Genomic DNA, 15,256 nt, shown 5'->3' with positions numbered 1-15,256 from the left:
AGCAACCCCCCTCACAATCCACTCTGGCCAGCAGAAAGGGGACTTGCCAATACATAGTCTTGGATTCTGCCATATGCTCGAGGCAACATTTAAATAAGTGTCCAATTTAAACAATCTGGACACTTTAGTCCATACCGAGTGTAAATGCGTAATAACAGGGTGTAACTTAACTTTTCCGATTAGTTTGATAGAGATGCTTTGTAATGGCGAAATAGGGGCAAGAATTGCCTGTTCAATAACAAACCTGGGAGGGGCTCTCTCAGGTGGAAGTGACCAATGAGCTAAATGTCTGAGACTGAACACATAGTAATAAAACAAAATCTTGGGTAGGCCTAGCCCACCTTTGTCTATCAGCCTATGTAACTTATTAAAATGCAATCTGGGAAGTTTACCATTCCAAATGAAGGACTTCATTATGCTATCAAATTGCTTGAAATAAGAGAGGGGGACATCTACAGGGAGAGACTGTAGCAGGTAGTTGAATTTTGGAATACAATTCATTTTAATAACATTAACCATCCCAATCATCGATAAATGTAATGAAGCCCACCTGCCCACATTGCTCGAAAACCTTTTTATTAAAGGGCCAAAATTAACACTAACTAAATCAGACAAATTTGCAGGGAATAAAATCCCCAAATACTTAATGCGCTGTTTGGGCCACTGGAAGGCGCCCGGCTGGAAAGCCGTTACTGGACAGTACGCTGTCAGAGCCAAAGCTTCGGATTTAGACCAACTGACTTTGTATCCTGAGAACTCGGAAAAGGAATTAATAATTCTGTGGAGGCAAGGCAGAGATCTAGTAGGTTCAGAGACAAATAATAAAATATCATCTGCGTAAAGCAGAAGCTTATGCGCCACACCGCCCACCACCACCCCTGGAAAATCATCCTCCTTTCTTATCGTGGCTGCTAATGGTTCCAGGGCAAGACAGAACAATAATGGGGAAGGAAGGCAGCCCTGCCGAGTGCCCCTATCCAGAGTAAAATAATCTGAAATTAACCCATTTGTTTGTACCGCTGCTACCGGGTGTCTATAAAGTAACTTTATCCAACCAATAAATGTACTCCCGAACCCATAAGTTTCCAAAATCTTAAAAAGATAATCCCATTCTACCATATCAAACACCTTTTCGGCATCAAGTGAGATGGCAGCGATCGGAGATTGATCATTCCACAATCACTGACCACATGATATTGATGCAATGCCTAATGTTATCAGAAGAGTTACGGCCCTGAATAAATCCCACCTGATCTATATGTATAAGAGATGTCATAACTTTACTTAATCGGTTAGCCAACATTTTTGACAATATTTTTACATCTAGTTGGATCAGGGATATTGGACGGTAACTTTTACATTCGCTTGGATCTTTGTCCTTTTTAAGAATCAGACTGATCCGGGCTTGTGTCATGGTTGGAGGAAGCTTCCCATTCTTTAATGATTCAGTATAAACTCCTAACAAAAGTGGAGCCAGTTCTGTAGCATAAGATCTAAAAAATTCTGCTGCAAAACCATCTGTCCCCGGAGCCTTGCCACTAGGTAGGGACTTAATTACCTCATCAAGCTCCTCCAACTTTATCTCAGAATCAAGAGAGTTTTTTTGCTCAATCGTCAGTTTAGGAAGTTCTAATGGTTCCACAAAGTTTCTAATATCTTCATCAGTAGACGAAGACGTGGAACTATAAAGATCAATATAGAATTCTTTAAAGGCATTATTAATATCAATGGCTGAGGTAAAAATTTCACCACCAGCAGATTTCACTGAGGGAATGAAAGAAAGAGACTCTCTCTGCTTTATATATTTAGCCAAAAGCTTCCCTGCTTTGTCACCCGACTCAAAGTATGACTGTCTTGCCCTGAATAACCAAAACTCCACTTTCCGCAACAAAATAGTATTATATCTATATTTCAATCGGGTCAATTCTCTGAGGCCGTCAGCTGACATACAGCGCTTCAGCTCTTCCTCTGCACTTTTAATATTTCCTTCCAACTCCACGAGTTCTCATGCTTTTGATTTTTTGATGAATGAGGCATACTGTATGATCCGACCCCTAAGAACCGCCTTCAGTGCCTCCCATGCCACACCCACAGAAGATACTGAGGACCAGTTGGTCTCCATATAAACACTGATTTCAGTCTTTAACATTTGTTGGAAATCAGGATTTTGCAAAAGGGATACATTAAGGCAGCAACTATAAGATTTTTTTTCTCTATATGTGGCAACACCTCTAAACTCACCAGGGCGTGATCTGAGACTAAAATGTTTCCAATTGAGCAATCAACAACAGATGAAATGAGAGATTTGGATATAAAAAAAAAAAAAATCTTATGGACTGATGAAAAAAATGTATAGTCCCTACCAGATGGGTTCAAAAGTCTCCAAATATCTGTAAGACCAATATTTTTACACATCCTGTGAAGCTTCAATGTTGCTCTAGGGGGTTTACACACTTTTGCTTCACTGTGATCAAGGACTGAGTCCATCAAAAGATTAAAGTCTCCTCCCAATATTCTATCATGAGGTGTGCCAGCGGTTTGCAACATCCCTTCAAGATCTATAAAAAAGCCCTGATCATCAGCGTTAGGTGCGTAAATATTAGCCAAAATCAACCTTTGCCCTTGAATTTCAGCTAAAACAATAATGACTCTCCCTAATTTATCTTTAGTCTGTTTGAGACATTTGAATTGTAGATGTTTATTTATCAATATAATAACACCCCTGCTCTTACTTGAGCCAGCACTAAAAAAAACATGTCCACCCCATATCTTCCCAAATTTTCAGCTTCCTGAGGGGAGAGATGTGTTTCTTGAAGAAACACTATATCATATTTCTTACGTTTAAGAAAAGTAATAACCTTCCTTCTTTTTATGGGGTGCCCCAACCCATTCACATTCCATGTGGAGAGAGATAGTATACTCATATTAACATTTGACATTTTGATATAGTAGAAAAAATAAATTGTGTGTCAAAAACAAAATTATACAGACCACATTCCCCATTAGTGAAACAATCAAACCCCGAACTTCCCCCCGAACAAACAAACAGAAAAAAAAAAAAACGTGCGCATTAACCCGGCGCACGAGAGCGCCAACCGGCGACAATCCCTCTAAACTCAAAAGGTCCATGTACGCCCACGAGCCCCCGCGACAACTTTGCCATCGGATTGCACAATTTTGCCTCTCAAATTTGTGAGGCAAAATTACATAACAGAAAACACTTTGTAAAATAAACCCCAGCTAATAGGAAGAATGAACACAAAGAATGTGTAGATTAATTCACAGAACTGTCTCAAAGGTGTGATCTTCCACAAATCAAATTCCAGCTGATATAAAACATTCAGATATGTTCAGTGAGCTGGCTGTTATGAGTTCAACGGATGACGTAATCATTCCAATGTCCCGTAAAAAAACTCAACAAAACAAACTACAGCCAGCAGGAGGAATAAGCACAAAGAACAAACAGATTAATCCACAGCTGTTCCAAAGGAATGTTATTCAATAGAACAAGCTCCAGCCGCTAGGCGGAACCAATACAAAAAGAAACAACACCGGCATCCCGGTTCCCCCGGATGATCGAGTCAATTCACTCAGAGGCCTCATAAAAGTATATACCATGACTTACGCAAACCGTCAACTTTATAAAAGACATCCTTTGTGTGAGCATGTAGATATTTTGTGGTCATCCGTAGTGTCCACACTCAAACTGGCCGGGAACTTCAATGCAAAAGTTTCTTTAAGGAAAAGTGTTATTCACAAAACAAGCTCCAGCCGCACGGCGGAACCAACACAAAAAGAAAAAAGAAACCAAAATGTCACCCAGCTTCCTCAAAAGTACAGTGAGTCGACCCACTCACATGAGAAACACCCAATGATTTACTCACCCATTGATTCTATAAAAGACATTGCCTGATTGGGACATGTAAATACTTTGCGACCGACCTTCGTTTCTATTCTCAGTTTGGCCGGAAACATCAGAGCAAACGAGATCTTTCGCCAATGTAAGAGTTTCTTACATTCCTTGAACCGATTTCGCGTTTCTCTCTTGTCGAACTCACAAAGTCTGGGAACAAGAAAATATTATGGTTCTTCCAAGAAAGCTTCCCTTTGCTCCTCGCCTGGCGCAAAACAAGATCTTTATCGGATGATCTCCCTCAGCAAATCTGTGAGCTGGGACTCTGTGAGCTCGCTCGATTTCCAGCTTGTGGCCTGCTATGTCGAGCAGACTCGGGAAAAACTCGTCTAGCAATTTCACCATATCTCTGCCCTCCTCGTGCTCAGGAATTCCAACAGTTCGAACGTTATTCCTGCGGCTTCTATTTTCAAGATCTTCAAACTTTTCAAGGAGATTTTCCAAATCGACTTTGGTCGCAGGTGGATTAGCGGTTAATTCCCTCTCTGAAGATTCCAAAAAATCGATTTGTTTTTCAACATCAGTCACTCTTGTAGCTAACTCAGAGAATTTTGTTTCCATCGCCGTAATTGATCGATGTATTACAGCGAGATCCTCCAAGTCAGCAAGAACCTTCGTCAACATCACCGACATGTTGAACAACTGACGCTGGATTCCTTCTCCCGCCGCGCCATCCAAATCGAGTCTCCAGTCTGTAGGCCTGTCGGGGCTTTCATCCTGAACACGTAAGTGACTTTTAATATCTACAGAGCCCGAGGATTTTGACTTCTTTGCCATGTTTTGCATCAAAGAGCAAATGTGTTACTGGGTGTATAAAATTTCACCAGATTATAACATGAAAATAATAAAAAATTTAGCAAAGTGCGCAGAGCTCATCGCTCACACATCTGCCCCTTGCATGGCGTCACGTGACCTCCCCTAATTTTTAATCTTTAAAAACACCCTCAGAGCTTAAAGGTTTAAATGCTTAACATTTGTTTTGTAGAAAAATAGATTGTGCCTATACTTTAATTATATATATTTTTTTTTTTACAAAAGCTTGAGTTGGACTAGAAAAAGCACCCAACAGGTGAACAGCATATCTGGGAACTTCCTCAAGACTATTGAGGAAAGTTTGTTGAGAAAATGCCAAAAATGGGCAAAGCTGTTATCAATATATAATAAAGAATGAGTATGTGTGTCTAAACTTTTAACTAGTATTGTGTATAAACCACTGTTTCTAAATGTCTCCATACCTCAAGATCCGATCCATTACGGACATAGAACTGCACCATTTCTGGCTGATTGGTGCACACTGCCTGTGAACAAAGCAAATTATAGGAGATTACACTGGTTTAGATAGACTTCGAAAGGGGTAAGATTTAACTAACACTTGTGAAAAAGTCTCACCACATGCAAGGGAGTTTGAAATGAGCATCAGAAAAATTAAAACTGACCCCAGCCTTCTTCCATGCCTCCATATGTTCGGTGTCTCCAAGGAATGCAAGACTGAAAAGGTCCCAAATACATTTATTTCACATCAGATTACAGTCTTGAGTTATAATCGCTCAGATCACTGATGGCATTCTCACAAATGTGGTTTCAGTACCTCTTTAAGATGTTCCTCCAGGCCAATTATATCTTCTTGTACAGCTGAGGTGTTCAACAGGTTAGAGAAAAGAGCAAGTTGACAAGCTTTCATCTCCTAATTATTTTAAAGACAAATATAAATAGAATTTTAATTGAAAGCCATTTGAAAGATTTTGTTTTAACAAACTGCTTGTACAAAATCCTCGTGCATACAGAGTAGTACTTTGGTGTGATTCAAGTTGAAAGCTAACAAAAAGACAAGATCTTTCAAAAGGCCTACGCAATTACATGATTGTTATATTTGACTATTAGGCCTATATAATTACATTTAGATTACTTTCTAGCTCTTCTGTTCAATAACATCAAATTAGCCAGTTCCTGTTAGCTTTAACTAGCTAGCACAGTGGTCGGCAACCTTTTTGACATGGAGTGCCATTTTTTATTTTCCTGGTCAATGACTATGCTGAAAAAATAAGCATGTATATGATTTTCTGAAGTTTGAGTCCACTTGTGAAAATGTTTCTATTTTGAATTTTTCTATTTTAATAGTTTATTTTTCATTATAAATGATATTATCAGCATAACAGTTTGAGTGTAAAATTTGTGCATGTGAATTTTCACAGAGCATCTAAAGTGCTTTAATGAAAGAAAACCTGTCCTTTTGTACAAAATAAGTTAACACAGCTAATGTCAAATTTGCTTAATTGATTATTGATCACGAAATTGTGTGAAATCTTAAATATTTCTTATATTATGTCATTGTAATCATGTAATCATTAGCACGCAAGCAACAGCGAGAGAGGAGCAGGCTGTTTTACTTATATGACGTTTTTTGCACCTGCATTCCAGTCTACATCTTGATGTAATTCTTCCTCATGATCATGCAGTGTGTTTTCATCAGATGAATGGGAGGCTAAACACTATTAAAGTGTGATGAGACTCACGCTGCGTGTGCAGGCCATTTGTGCATCACAAACCGATCAGCTATTTATTCATTTTCATTAGATCGCACGAGCAAAATCCTAAAACTTTATTCCCAGGTTTAATATATATTTTGAATAGACTCTGATTTTATGTTTTCTCTTTTAATCATTTAATGTAATTTTGAGTGTGATCATGGTTTAAGGAGGATGTACCTGTATGCTGGGTTGGAAACCTCACGGATTAATAGTGATATTTTCCTTATTACATGACGTGTTGTTCTCATAGCAATAAACAAATGAAACACTGAATCTAGGCTGTCATCCACGCAGCTTGACCGAAGCAAAGCGGGCATGTTTACTCATGCGATTAACCGAAAGTGAAGCGCTGCCGACTCGTGATGCGCGAATGGCTTGCATGCGCTGCACGAGTCTGTTGGGTCTACTGTAGTCTCGTCATATTTTAACTTTTTGTTTAGCCTCCCATTCAGCTCATGAAAACATGCTGCGTGATCATGAGGAAGGATTACATCAAGATGTAGATTGGAATGCAGGAGCGAAATATATATAAATAAAAGAGCTAGACAGTTAGTAACCCTAACCATTCTGACATCATCAGTCCCAAGCCAACCAAGGCGAAGAGAGGATGCTACAGCAGACCAAAATCTGTAAACTTCTTCAGGGATCCTTCTTCTCAACAAAGAGATTCCCATAATAAACACCAAAACTTTAATATGTAAAAAATGAATAATATACCAATCAACCAGGGCCGTTTAACGGTCAGTACTTTGACACTCATGTGAAAACTGTAGTAAAGAGGTGCGAAAATGTAATTTTATGCCATTGCATTCGGTCATGTGACATCTATGCGCGCTAGGTAAGATGTGTGAGATATATGTAAAAATATTAAATATACTGAGTTGTAAATAAAATTAAACTAATGATAATAATAAGATTAGTTTATTCATAGACATAAAAAAGTTATTTTAGTACAGAGAAAAATTGGCTGCTGATATGGTGGCGAGACGAACGATATAGCTAGAGACTGTTTAGCTGAGACGGGCCACTACTATTAAATAGGGATGGGGGGGATCGATACTTCCGATACTGATGTGGTATCAAGAATATCGATCATCACATAAAAATATGGATTTTTAAAAAGTGATATGTAACAAGGTAAAAGGGAAAGGAGGAGGCGAGAACCGGCTTAACAGCATAAATAATGATTTTATGATTAACTTAAACAAAAAGACAAACACAAACACATGTTGGGCAGCTGCCCGTAACTCTCTCTCTCTCTGGAACTGCCGCCTCCGGTCGCCTTTATTCCTCTCGCTTGATTAGCCTGATTAGGGGCCGGGTGTGCTGCATCGCCCTCCTCCCTGCCACATGATATTATTTAGATAACATGAATATTAATGCATCTCATAAGCTTCGAATTATATTAGCGAATTGTTGCATGGCACCGGAACAATTTTTTCTACCGCTCATCTTGACGTGCAGAAATGCTAAAATACACCATCAGTCACAGACAGCACTCACCCTTTTAGTCACAGTGCTCATTCAAAGGAGCAGTGCTTTCCTGAGGTAATGACAGAAAAACAGCATCTTATTCACACCAAGTAATGACAAACCTAGATGTGACATGTATTATAATGGCCTTGTTTGACAATTTTTACAGGTTTATTTAAAGTCAGAGTTGTTAAAACACTGATAATGATCTTTAATCCTCGTTAATAAATGATACCCTTATGAAAACTTACCATGGATTTACTGTAGTAATATTGTATTAATCGTGACTAGTAACCACGTTTTCTTTTTCTTTCTTTCTTTCTTTTTGTCAGTAACCAAGGTTTTGATACAAATAACCATGTTTTTACTACAACATTACTGTAGTATCCATATGGTAACTTGAGTTTAGTAATAGTAGACATATAATAATATCTATGGTTAATTTTGTGGGTTTATATGTGGCTTATACCAACTAATTTTTAAAGGGTAAACAAAACAACCTAATCATTTCCTGTTTAGGCCCATAAATGTACATAAAAACAAAAAGTAAGCAATAATAAAGTTACTAATTGTATCCAAATAATTCGTAAAAAATCAATTTAATAGAGGTATAGGTATTGGTATCGATATCGGCGATATAGGCCTAAAAGTATTTGGTATCGGATCGAAAAGAAAATAAGTGGTATCGCCCATCCCTACTATTAAATGAATGGGAGAAATTGTAACGGATGTAGAAAGGAAGTCCCGCCTTTCAGTAAAAGAGCCAATCAATCACCTTTTAGATACAGACATCGACTGTCAATCAACTCGAGAACGCGCGTGCGCGTTATCTATACACGCCGGGGGAAAAAAGTTTTTTTTTTTTTTTTTTTTTTTTTTTAGAGTTATCTGAGGCAAAGAAGCGCAATTTATGAAACAAGTGTTGTCAGATTTTAATTCTGATTTGAAATATGTTGTTTTAACGCAATCTTGACCAACATTCTAGGAGATTTCGGTGTTTCCCCATGTAAGTAGACAGGAGCTGCACTTTCATGATTGGAAATGAAATAGCTTCGCGGGAGTGTTCCACAGATGGGCGCCACTGGACTGACTAGCCATTAATAAAAGCAAAGAAAGATATTTGAAAGACAAAATATGCTTCATTTTTTTTAAATGAATGAATGAATGAATGGAAAACTTAATGGATTCTAATTGGTTTAAAAAAAAAGTCCATTTGGGAGGGTTCAGAGTAGACTAGTTTAGCGCTCCTTGGTTCATAGTCGTAAAATGTCGTAAAGTCAGAAACTGCCGTATAAAACAGGACGCTCGGCTCTTCTTCCGGTCTTTCTCAACTCCGACGCATTAAGGAGTGGAAGCACGTGTGGAAGTCTGGCGCAACAACGAGGTAAATTATCGTGATTCTCAACATTGTTTCTGCTTTTTTTTTCAGTCCAAGTTGTGTTTTTGCGTATCATTAATATTGCAGATTTAACGCGTAGATTTATAATGTAACAGCGAATAGTAAGCTGCACCACGTGGTTGAATCCTGCTGCAAACCATGTGCATAGAGGCACCTGGTTGTAAAGTCATTTCCAGAAATCATCTACTCAGTTTCTTTATTCACGTTAGTTATACGTTGCGGTGTTTATGATTAACCCTGTCGGTGATGGTATATTTATCAGATCCCACTGTTGTAGGTAGGAAATGGGTAGTTTGCCATGCAGGTCATCACAAACGGAATTTTCCAAATATGGTAAATTTCCTTTAGCTGCGTGGCTATAAAAACGCCAGGTTTGCTTTCATCACTGTAGACACCGTTGCAGTGTTGACAATGAGGCCTGGAATATTCAACATGTGTCAACTGTTCCATACATTTATTGTATGGAATCTTACGTTTGAAATGCCATTCAGACTAATCCCTAATTGTCCCACTAGGTCTCACCATGTTGTTGGAAGCCTATTGTGTCAAACCTTCTAAGCATGGTAAGTGGCATTTTGTTTTTATTGGAACTTCTTGCACAGTGCTAGTCACAGTCCAGTCATATTGGGCTTAGGAACTAGTACAGTGCAGAAATTACAATTCTCTTCTCTTGCAACTCACTGCTGTGCCCACACAATGGCAGTGCTACTTATGAGATGGGACATGTCATTGCCACAGGCATTTTTCTTGTTTCCATAAGTAATTTCAAATGACTGTGTACTTGCAGGGTTTGGATGAATTTGATGGACATCCTGTGGATGAACGATACAATGGGTAAAGACTGATTTGCACAGTGAGGAGAATGTGGGTTTTGTTTGTAATGATGATTGGCATTAATGTTCAACTGCTCTTAAGACCGTGAAAGAGAATTTGCCTCTCTGAACAGTCATTACACTAACTATATTCTTGAGGTTGCTTGATGGAAACTGCACATTGCTTTTCTTATGTTTCTGTCCATTTGCAGATTCAAGAGAAGGATGTGTAATCACTGTTTTGTGAATTTGAACTGGAGGAACAAATTGGTCCTTCCTTGCTGCTCGGGAAGTTTATCCTAATGGTAAATGCCTCCATGTTTATATTTTTCTGCAGTTATGTTGGTTGTAATATCTGTGTGCTATTTTTATCCTTTTAATTTATAGACACAGACATTTATTAAAATGAGGTCTATCCCGACTGGCCCCTCTCAGTAGAGCTTAGTCGTTGGAAACGCCTCAAAGACCAAGTCTGTAATATCACTTTACCCATGTTGCTACTGTCATTAGCTTTGTGGGAAGATGCTGCAGGACATTCAGTTAGCTACAAGGTTATAGTGTAATTGTTAGGCACAGTGAAGAGAAGCATCTTGCTTAATCAAATTACCTTTTGTAGGTGTGATCTGGAAGATGTCCACTAGGTGACGTGCCTTCACTTTTTCTGGTGAGTTGGAATTTCAGTATTGGTTTTTGAAACCACGTTCTTTTTAAAACTAGTTAATTTACTAGAAATAACACTGGTTTGGCCAGCACTGTGGGTATCTGCATCCAGTTGTATGTCTGACTGGAATGTTCAAATGACAGTGCTAGAGTACTTACACCTGCTATTATTAGACCTTACATCTGTTGTTGGGTCCTAGTGGTGGTGGGACAAGATCTCATCCTCAGTTTTACATTAGTATTTTTAAAGTAGTATTTATGTAATTAGAGATTCTCTATTTTAGATGTGCCTCCAGTTTATTTACACAATTTTTTTCTCAATTTAAACAGGTGCCCTCAGTAACTTGTCTTTGTGTCATCTTGAACTTTGACCCCTAGTGGCTCGGATGCAGCATTAAAATCAATAACTTTACGTTTCAGATGTCATTGTAGAAATGTAGTAATCACAGTAGGCCATGATTGAGTAAATGTTGTCAAATAACAGGATGGTTACAGAGATTTAGTATTCAGAGGGTCATGTGATTCTAACATGGCAGCCCCCATGTGCGGACCCTCCATGTAGAATTAAACTGCTTTTGTAAGGTTACTGATGACATTTTAATGAGTGGTACTGATTTCCTACATGTATTGTAAAATTACAATTCATGTCTTAAGAGGTGTTTTTTTTTTTGTTTTTTTGTTTTTTGACATTTACTGGGCCTCATTCATTAATTTCGTAATTATACGAAAGAATTGGGAGTAATTTACATGTAAAATGGAGCTTCCTGAAAACTTTCCCCTGGATTCATGAACACTTCATATTCCCCAGATTTGTTAGTACAACTTTGAACGTGCATGTGCGATGTTTCACAATTATCTTAATCCACGCCCATGAAACGGCATATAAAGAACAAGGTGGAACTGTATTTTGAAAAAATAAATGCAAGAAACTTTTCTAAATAAAAGCTTATTTTAGGTTAATTTCACTTTGTTCTGCTCGTGTTTCGTGAATGAGGCCCACTGAGTGGACCTTTTAAGGTGTGGTTATCCTTTGCACATGGCAATTCCGCGGTAAAGGCGTGGGTGGGTGAGCGTATGGAAAAACTAATTGCCAAGCAGCCTCTTTAATGATGCATTTTATTCTCTGAGTTAAGGTATAAAGAAACTGCTAAAATATCCTTGTTCACTGTGAATATTAAGTGTTATGGTGTACAGATCACTGCCAAACCAAGCAACTTCCTATTGGTCAATGTGGTGAATTCACCTGTTAAAGTTCCACAAACTTGAATTTTTGTGACCAAAGATCTCCACCTAAGGGGCTGTTCACACTGAACACTTCTACAAATGTCCAGTTGTGGTGGCGTAGTGGGCTAAAGCACATAACTGGTAATCAGAAGGTTGCTGGTTCGATCCCCACAGCCACCACCATTGTGTCCTTGAGCAAGACACTTAACTCCAGGTTGCTCTGGGAGGATTGTCCCTGTAATAAGTGCACTGTAAGTCGCTTTGGATAAAAGCGTCTGCCAAATGCATAAATGTTTACCATTATGTAAACATGCGCTAGACAAACGTCGTTGATCGTTACGCCACATTGTTTTAGCATCACATGCAGGAGCTGCTTATGTCGTGTCAAGTAAAAAAATTAAATAAAAAAAAAAATTAAACCTTTAAAAACCTGTCGAGTCACCTGCATTCTGTTCAACTGTATGTTGTACTGAAACTACACTTTCTTAGCACAAGAATGTGATTGGTATGAAGTCATCGTCAGTGCTTTGCACATCCAAAATTCGAAGGCATAGTTTAAGCTTTTTATATATAATCACAGATCAGCAACAATATTAAAACCGCCTGCCTAATATTGTGTAGGTCCCCCACGTTCCGCCAATACAGCACCAACCCGCATCTCAGAATAGCATTCTAGGATTATGTACTTATTACAATTGTACAAAGTTTTTATCAGAGTTACCGTAGACTTTGTCTTGAATGGCCAGTCTGGCCATTCTCTGACCCTCTCGTCAAGTGTCTCCATCCACAGGACAGCCGCTCACTGGATGTTTTTTTTTTTTTGTTTTGGGCACCATTCTGAGTAAATTCTAGAGACTGTTGTGCATGAAAACTCCAGGAGATCAGCAGTTACAGAAATACTCAGACAAGCCCGTCTGGCACCAACAATCATCCATGAGATTATCTAATCGGCCAATCATGTGACAGCAGTGCATAAAATCAGGCATATACGGGTCAGGAGCTTCAGTTAATGTTCACATCAACCATCAAAATGGAAAGGAGAAAAAATGCATCTCAGTGATTTGGACCGTGGCATGATTGTTGGTGCCTGATGGGCTGGTTTGAGTATTTCTGTAACTGCTGATCTCTTAGGATTTTCACACACAGTCTCTAGAATTTACTCAGAATGGTGCCAGAAACAAAAAAACATCCAGTGAGCAGCAGTTCTGTGGATGGAAATGCCTTAATGAGAGCAGTCAGCAGAGAATGGCCAGACTGGTGTGAACTGACTGTGTGTGAAATCCGGTGGAATTTCTGATTTTAATATAACCGATTTAGTTGGCTGTATATAATTTTATACTGTGCAGAATTCAAGTGGTAAGTTACTGTTCCATTTCAAACATGGCCAATGGTCAGCTACATGCCCAATAAACATGCATTCAGAACACCTCTTGGGCACATTGAGCTAATTTATAACCTGCAATATTTCATCCAGCCTTTACATTTGAAATTTAAACTGGATGTTATACTACTGTTCTGTTTTGGATGACCACTTCCATGCACAGCCTCTAGTTTGTTGTTGTGCTGGTATGAGTTTGTCAGTGGCATGCTGTCAATTATCCCACATACCTAACATGCCCCAACCCTATCGCACTCTCTGGGGAGGATAACTGCACACTGTGACCTGGCACTTTTAGAAGCCTTGTGACATTTGTTTCAATAGCTCAGCACGTCTTGATAATCCTGACTTGTTAATATTGTGTCCACAGGTCACACTTGGCTAGTTTGAAGAATGAATATTGGCATGCCATTACAGTGAAGGGTGAGGCAGCTGTCCTTTTACTGCATGTTGTCAAATATTTGATAAGTGGTACATTTGGTCATATACCAAGGCTTTTAGGACGTGTGGTTCCTGACTTGTTGTGGACATGACCGAACATTAAAGCCCATTCTAACGAGTCACTTTAGTTTTATTGCTGTTGGGATTTGTTAGGAACATTTCTTGTACAATTGTACAACATTCCTTTTGCTTTTTCTGAGTGTTTTTTACTCAATTGTCTTGTGATCTTATGTAATAGGGTAAGAGTTGATGAGGAGTGGAGTGAAGCATTTCCCAGCAGAAGTTTACTTGGAAGGTAAGAGCAGCTTCACTTGCTTTGGATCATTTTCAAAGGGGGTCAGCCACTTCATTTCACTGGCGATCCTTAATGCAATGATCCCATATCAATGCCCTACTAGATAACTTTCAGGTTTTTGCAACATGAAATACCTGCAGTCTGTGGGGTAACACGCAGATATTTAAAACATTTGTGCAAGCCATATCTATGGCATGTTTTATTACATCATAGAATGTTAATGTAATTGTCCTTTTGTCTTCATTCAACAGTTGAAGTCTGGTGATGCTAAAATCTGTACTGTACAGGAAATGTAAACTTTGCTGAGCTTTGGAGTGTTGCTTGTAACAAACCTCTTTGGAAGTTTCCAATAAACCTGACATTTAAAAATGTGTGTTCTTGTCTTTTATGAAATGTGGTGGACCCACAATTCAAAAGTCCCAAATGCAATGCATTGATTTCTCTTTTTTTTGTTTTTTTTTTATTATTTTTTTATATAAATGGAATTGTAATTTTGCGTTAAGATCTAGTAATGTGAACTGTAGCACCCCTTAGATAAAATGTAAGACTTGAAATCTTGATGCCTGTGTCATGCTGGCTGGAGGTTGGTTCTCAGGGCTAGATGTGGGTCATGGGGTTCAGATTAAAGGATTCTTTTCACAGAACACCAGTTTTAGTGCTACACTTGTGCTTTGACAAGCTGCTTTCGAGTGTAACTAAAGCCTTTATTTGTGAGTGCTTGATTGTTCTATTGCAATGCTTTAGGGGATGTCTTAAGTGTTTGGGTGATTAAAGTCTTGTTATATTGTTGCCTTGTACACGTATTGTATTTCTGGAATGAACTTTGTATATTTTCTATTCAATGTCAATAGGCAAGGAATCAAAGCTGTGTACTTTTGAGACTGTCTTCACTGATAAAGGCATAGCTCTATCACATGATTGAGTAAATGTAATCTGAAAATGAAGGTACATAAAAGCTATTAAATAAGTTGAAATATACTGTTGTGATTTTACAAGGCACATTACGAAAGAGCTGAACAGTGCTGATAAACTGTATTTTAGCCACATTAACGTGGAAGTGACACCACAACATTGCTGACAGGCTTGTAAAACAATTGCTTGATTGTTTAACCAAAGACTTTCTTCAATTCATA

General features: G+C 38.5%; 1 long non-coding RNA gene and 1 other non-coding gene across 2 annotated transcripts; both read left to right on the top strand.

Moving 5' to 3' along the window:
- The first annotated feature begins 9,225 nt into the window (after nucleotides 1-9,225).
- LOC127427076 (uncharacterized) lies at nucleotides 9,226-14,492 on the top strand. Its single transcript, XR_007894897.1, has 8 exons — nucleotides 9,226-9,298; nucleotides 9,829-9,876; nucleotides 10,101-10,147; nucleotides 10,338-10,430; nucleotides 10,742-10,789; nucleotides 13,758-13,810; nucleotides 14,067-14,123; nucleotides 14,375-14,492. It is a non-coding gene; the product is annotated as an uncharacterized LOC127427076 (long non-coding RNA).
- Nucleotides 10,530-10,663, top strand: LOC127431342 (small nucleolar RNA SNORA18). Its single transcript, XR_007895579.1, has one exon. It is a non-coding gene; the product is annotated as a small nucleolar RNA SNORA18 (small nucleolar RNA).
- Nucleotides 14,493-15,256: the final 764 nt, after the last annotated feature.

Source organism: Myxocyprinus asiaticus, chromosome 3 (assembly GCF_019703515.2).
Source record: "Myxocyprinus asiaticus isolate MX2 ecotype Aquarium Trade chromosome 3, UBuf_Myxa_2, whole genome shotgun sequence".
NCBI classification, from domain to species: domain Eukaryota; kingdom Metazoa; phylum Chordata; class Actinopteri; order Cypriniformes; family Catostomidae; genus Myxocyprinus; species Myxocyprinus asiaticus.
Note: the sequence above shows the minus strand (reverse complement) of the source record. Positions and strands in the feature narration are given on the sequence as shown.